This window comes from Sceloporus occidentalis, unplaced genomic scaffold, assembly GCF_023333645.1.
Source record: "Sceloporus occidentalis isolate IW3139 unplaced genomic scaffold, rSceOcc1.0.p SCAF_60, whole genome shotgun sequence".
Lineage (NCBI taxonomy): Eukaryota > Metazoa > Chordata > Lepidosauria > Squamata > Phrynosomatidae > Sceloporus > Sceloporus occidentalis.
This window is the reverse complement of record NW_028317040.1, coordinates 647,628-654,076: the sequence shown is the minus strand read 5'-3', so window position 1 is coordinate 654,076 and position 6,449 is coordinate 647,628. Positions and strand designations below refer to the sequence as shown.

The 6,449-nt window shown below is 43.7% G+C and overlaps 1 non-coding gene across 1 annotated transcript; it reads left to right on the top strand.

Annotated features, from left to right (window-relative positions):
* The first annotated feature begins 1,811 nt into the window (after positions 1–1,811).
* Positions 1,812–1,941, top strand: LOC149287452 (small nucleolar RNA SNORA35). The gene has a single exon (XR_016277493.1). It is a non-coding gene; the product is annotated as a small nucleolar RNA SNORA35 (small nucleolar RNA).
* Positions 1,942–6,449: the final 4,508 nt, after the last annotated feature.

Here is a 6,449-nt window from a genome sequence, read left to right as displayed (position 1 = left end):
AACCCTTTCCTTCCCCACTATTTTTGCTGCAATTCTTACCATGCAGCGGTATACGGCTGAGGAGGCGTATGCCTTTTTGGCCACAGATTCTGAGGCCACTGATACAGCGTCAGATTTTGACGTTGGTCAGTTCACAGATACATCTAGTGATGTATCTGTGGCTGTTAGGACGCCCACCACACGTAGTCGTGGCAGTGCACCAGAGGCATGGGTAGCGCCTAATAGGTACAAGCCAGCTATCCCTCCTTTTTCTGGAATTCCTGGCATCAATATTGATGTTACAGGATTCACTCCACTGCAATTTGTGCAGGTTTTTTTGGGAGACGATGTCTTGGGAGACATTGTCACACAAACAAACATTTATGCCCAGCAGCACCGTGCTGCTAGCCCTAATTCTTTTTGGGCAAAACAGCCATGGACTCCCATTGACGTGCCAGAATTTCTTAAATTCTGGGCACTCACAATGTTAATGGGCATTATAAAAAAGCCCTCCATCCGCTCCTACTGGAGCACCAGCCCCATCTTTAGTACCCCCATTTTTGCCCAAACTATAACTAGGCAAAGGTATGAAATGATTCTTCGTTTCATGCATTTTAGCGACAACAGCCTGTGCCCCCCTAAGGAGGACCCCCAGTTTGATAGGCTGTACAAAATCCGCCCCCTGATTACCCATCTCGCTGCCAGGTTTCCAGAGGTTTATACACCTGGAAAGAATATCTGCGTGGATGAATCCCTAATGAAATATAAAGGAAGGTTGGGATTCAAGCAGTATATTCCTTCCAAGCGCTCCAGGTATGGAGTGAAGGTGTATAAGCTCTGCGAGAGCGAGACAGGATATACTCATGCCTTCCGGGTATACGAGGGTAAGGATAGCTACCTTGACCCTCCAGGTTGCCCAGATCATCTGGGCACCAGTGCCAAGATTGTTTGGGACCTAATATTCCCCCTTATGAACAAAGGCTACCACTTGTATGTAGATAACTTCTATACAAGCGTCCCTTTGTTCAAGCTGCTGTATTGTTTCGATACGGTAGCTTGCGGTTCTATAAAAAAGAACCGCTTGGGTTTCCCACAACGCCTGGTACGAACCCGGCTAGGAAAGGGGGAGACCTCAGCTCTACGCCAAGAGGAGCTTTTGGCATTGAAGTTCAAGGACAGAAAAGAGGTGTGCATGCTGAGCACCATCCACGATGAGAGAACCGTGGAGGTTTCTGTCCGTGGCAGAGCTGGAGTCACTACAAAGCCAGTGTGCATCAGGGCCTATAACAAGCACATGGGTGGAGTTGATCTGTCAGATCAACTCCTACAGCCCTACCTCATTATGAGGAAGACAAAGGCCTGGTACAAGAAGGTTGCAATTTATCTAATGCAAATTGCAACCTATAACGCTTTTTTGCTGCACAAAAAAGCAGACACTGGGCTGAAGCTGTCTTTTTTGCAGTTTCAGCTCGAAGTAATTTCAGGTATCTTGTACCGTGATGCACCTGGTCCCCAAGTAGTGATGGGAACCAACAGAATTGGGGCTACCCATTTTATTTTTAAAATCCCCCCTACAGCAAAGAAGCAGAATCCCCAAAAGAGATGCAGGGTATGCTACAGCAGGGGGCAAAGAAAGGACACCACATTTTACTGTCCAGATTGCCCTGGAAAACCTGCACTCTGTGTCGGTGACTGCTTCAAGCTGTATCACACAGTTTCCCATTTTAAATTTTTTTTTTGTTCCTGCTCCATTTTTTTATTTTTTTTTAATTTTTTGTTACATTTACTGTTTTTTAGCTTTTATTTGCTCCACCATTTTTAAGCGTTTTTATTTGCACTGTCAAGTGACCCCTGTGTCCATTCCGTGGCATGAGGGACCACTTAAGGTGCTAGATCAAATCCCTTCTTGGAGATAGGCCAGGCTTTCTTGTAACCTGTCCCTACTGATAGTTGGGTACAAGCATTTTTCTTTACCCAGATGTAAAATTCCTACTGAATTTGAATTGCTCATGTTCCAAATGTGGCCCTTTTGCCCCCAAACAATCTGACAAACCCATGCATGTGGGGTATCAATGTACTCAGGAGATGTTGCTGGACACATATCTGGGTGTTGTGTGACAGCAACATATACCAGGAGCTGTAATTTCACACCTGAAGTACAAAGTATGTGAAAAAAACACCAAAAACAATTACTATCCCAAACTTTGACAAGGGTTGGTGGTAGGATTAGTGCATGGAAAGGGTTAAACTATCAGCATCTAAAATACCCTGGGGTGTCTAGTTTTCAAAAATATATGGTTTGGTGGGGTAAATTTAATTTGCTGGCTTCAAAGATGCCCCAAATACCACATAGAGACAGAATTACCAGATTCAGAGAAAAATGGTTTTGAATTAGCAAAACGCTACTTGTACTTATTGCCCCATAACGTGTAGAAGAAAGCAAAAAAACATAAAAACATTGGGTATTTCTAAACTCGGGACAAATAGTAGAATCTATTTAGCAGGTTTTTCAGTAGTTTTTTATGATGAATAAAAGATTTTTCAAATAAAAGTGAGAAAATGTGTTTTTTTTTCAATTTTTCGTCATATTTTATTATTTTTATTATAGGAAATTACATCATATGGTGTCTGAAGAAAGCCCTTCTTGTCCTGAAAAAAACAATATATAACTTGTGTGGGTTTAGTAAATGGGTTAAGAGAAAATTACAGCTAAACACAAACACCGCAGAAACGATAAAACAGCCATTGTCACGAAGGGTACAAAAAATAAAATCAGCCTTTGTCACGAAGGGGTTAAAGTGGGGGAAAAAAGTGCGGCCTATATTCGAGCCAATAAGGTATTAATGTCTACGTATTTAGAATACAATGTCATATAGGTCCCTGTTGGTGTAATGGTCGGGCGTCCCAATACTTTTGTCCATATATATAATTTTTATAAGTACACTAAATACTAAAAAAGAAATAACAGCTGATCTCTAGTGCTTCAGCATAAAATAACCCTGGTCCTTAAGGGTTTGATTCTTCATACAAAATGCCACATCTGTTAATGTTCAATTGCTTTATAGGAGAGAACAATTAATAACTATTTTGTGCATACCACCTTTAAAAGGGGCAAAAACATATATTAGTATGCTTCACACATTCTGATTGTGTAATTTTTAGACACAACCTCATTGTACAGTGTTGGAGGATTAATTGATGCTATGTAAAAAAAAAAAGCTAGTAAACACTAGCAATAATACTTTATTTCACCTGTTTGTGGTCCAGGATGAACATTTTTCATTTTATGCAGGGATCTATTTTGCATCTACTTATTTTGATACTTATAACTAGACTTGGGCACCAGGGGGCTCTTCATGTTCGTCTTCGTCCTCGAATATTCGTGGACATTCTTCATGCTCGTTTCATCTTCGTTTTCTCCCGGCTGCGTAGCAGGGGTTTATACGGGGTTAAGAACACATCGGAGCAGTAGCAGATGCGTTCACGCCGTGAAGGTACATGTGTGACTCTATTGGTCGCCGGAAGAGGGCTGGTCTGGCATCAACAAATGAATTGCAGGACTGCAGAATGCACTTCATTCGTTGATGGCAGGCGAGCCAGAGTTGCACACACGTACCGAGGTGTACTGTACACAATACACATTGACCCAAACTGAGGGCCAAGGTTGTCTTGTCTGAGACCTAGACAAATGCTCCAAGGAACTTGGCCTCATTTTTATCATACACAGTCACACATTTTACATTTTTAAATCGATTTTGGACCACTTTTAATACATGCCAAACATTTGCTACCTATTTATAATGGCATACTTTGCAACAACCCAACTTTTACTGGACAGGACTGGAAAAAAGCAGGACTGTCCACAAAAATGTTGGGTGTGTTGGCAGGTATGCGAATGGAAAAATGTTGGACAAGAACTAAAAAATAGCTTAGGGTTAATGTACGGTTATGTTTAAGATTATTAGCAGTGCACTGTTTTGAGTTTTGGTTAAAGATGTATTATGTCTAAATAATAATTTAATTTTAATTTTAATGGGTTTATTTAATTTTATTTTAAAGTTATATTTATTATTATTTACTTTATTATATTTATTTAATGTTGTAGTGCTACCCTACCAAGCTATACCTATGTGCACTAGCATACCTAGTTTAGCTAAATTTGATAGGACAGGAAAAAAGCAGGACTGTCCCTGAAAAAGTTGGGTCTGTTGGCAGGTATGTGGATGGAAAAATGTTATAGGGTGAAGTGTGAGTTATAGCGTTAATGCTAGTGAGTGTAGAAGTGAAGGACAGGGCAAATAACAGGAGGAAAGGTCCTTGTGATTTGTGAATTGTACGTGTGTGTGTTATGTGTGATGTCACTGTGTTATGTGTGTTATGTGTTATGTCATTGTGTTATATGTGTTATTGTGTGTGTTATGTTTGGTAGGTTGTGTATCAGACGGAAAAAAATGAAATGGAAATGGAAAAGGAAATGGAAAAGGCGAATGAGTGGGCAATTGGCGACCCACTCACCTGTTTCACCCCAGGGCAAAGCATCCAAACAACTGTCAGTCCTAGACGTTTGGCAGCGGACTTCCAGAGCTCAGACACAAGGCCCTTACGTAAGCTGGCTACTCCGGCGGAGGTAGCAGGCGTTGTCACACCGCAAACAGACGCAGCCAGGGGGAGAAACTACCCTTACCACTAGGGACATTTGAGGCATCACACTAGCCAGGAAGCGAACTGGCAGAGAAGAGACGCTGGCACCACCACCAGCAGCAGCAGCAGCAGCATTGGGAAAGTGAATGAGTGGGCAATTGGCAACCCACTCACCTGTTTCACCCCAGAGCAAAGCATCCAAAGACTGTCAGTCCTAGGCGTTTGGGAGCGGACTTACAGAACTCAGACACAAGGCCCTAGCGTAAATTAGCTATACCGGTGGAGGTAGCAGGTGTTGCTACACCGCAAACAAGTGCAACCAGGGGGAGAAACTACCTTGAACATTTTGGACATTTGAGGCATGACTTTAGCCAGGAAGCGAACTGGCAAAAGATGCTGGCACCACCACCAGCAGCAGCATTGGAAACGGAAAAAGGTGAATGAGTGGGCAATTGGCGACCCCCTCACCTGTTTCACCCCAGAGCAAAGCATCCAAAGACTGTCAGTCCTAGGCGTTTGGGAGCGGACTTACAGAACTCAGACACAAGGCCCTAGCGTAAATTAGCTACACCGGCGGAGGTAGCAGACGTTGCCACACCGCAAACACGTGCAACCAGGGGGAGAAACTACCTTGAACAAGCTAAGAGCTGGGTAACCCAACTTGGGCAGATTTAATTTAAGAAAGGCAATCTGCTCCATCAGATGAGGTGCCACTTTGAACAGTGGTTGGCAGACATGATAGAAGCTGCTGCGCAACCCATGAGAGTGCAGGCCACACACTCTTCTTTTCATCCCAGTAGCTAAGAGGATCAACATTAGGTGCAGAAGGAACTTCACAGAGGTAAAGTTTGACCATTTCAGCAGCACTACTCTCCTTTCTGCTGCTAGCTCTGTCAGATGGTCCAACTATACTCCCAAGTGCCTCTTCCCAAAACGCAGCTGCTCCACTCAGATGTGTTGTGATGCTTGTGGCACTGCTGCTGATGCTGCTGCTAGGAGTAGCAGACCACATCATCTCTTCCTCCTCCTGCACCTCTCCCTCCTCGGACAGCATTCCCATTTTACGCTGCCAGTCACGCACCTTGTTAACCAATTGCTCCCGGTAGCCACTGAGAACATTGAATTTCATTGCTAGCTTTCCCTTATCCTTGGATCGCAAAGGCACGCTAGCATCATTTCGGGACCCTCTTCCATGCGTTTGCGAAGGTGTACTTTTAGCAGATCCTTCAGCTTCCTGACTATGGCTGCTACGTCAGGATGTAGAGTGCCACCTTGAACAGCCTCACTGTTTTCAAGGAACACATCCATCTTGCTGCCTAGATGGGAGAACACTGGGATTACCTAGGCCAGACTGGCAGTGTTTGAGTTTAAATTTTCAGTGGCAATCCCTGAATGGTTTAAGGACTGCCACTAGCTGGGCGATCACTGTCCAATCCTCCCTATTCAATGGCGATGTAATCCCAATATTATGCTCTAAAGCAAGATTATGGATTGCCCTCTGCTGCTCCAAAATCCTCTCCAGCATGTCTAAAGTGGAGTTCCACCGCATACTGACATCCTGTCATAGGCAGTGTATGGGAAGACCTGACCTCTCTTGCTCTTCCCTCAAAAGTTGGCTAGCCTTAACACTATGGTGAAAGTGCCCAGCGATCTTTCTGCAGCGGGACAGAACTACTGCTACCACATTAGTTCCTTCTGACATTGCTGCCTTCACTACAAGATGGATGATGTGGGCTGCACAGCGCACGCCAACAATATGACCATCTCGCAGCGCTTTCACCATATTGGCACCTCCGTCAGTTACCACAAAACCAACTTCAACATTGGTG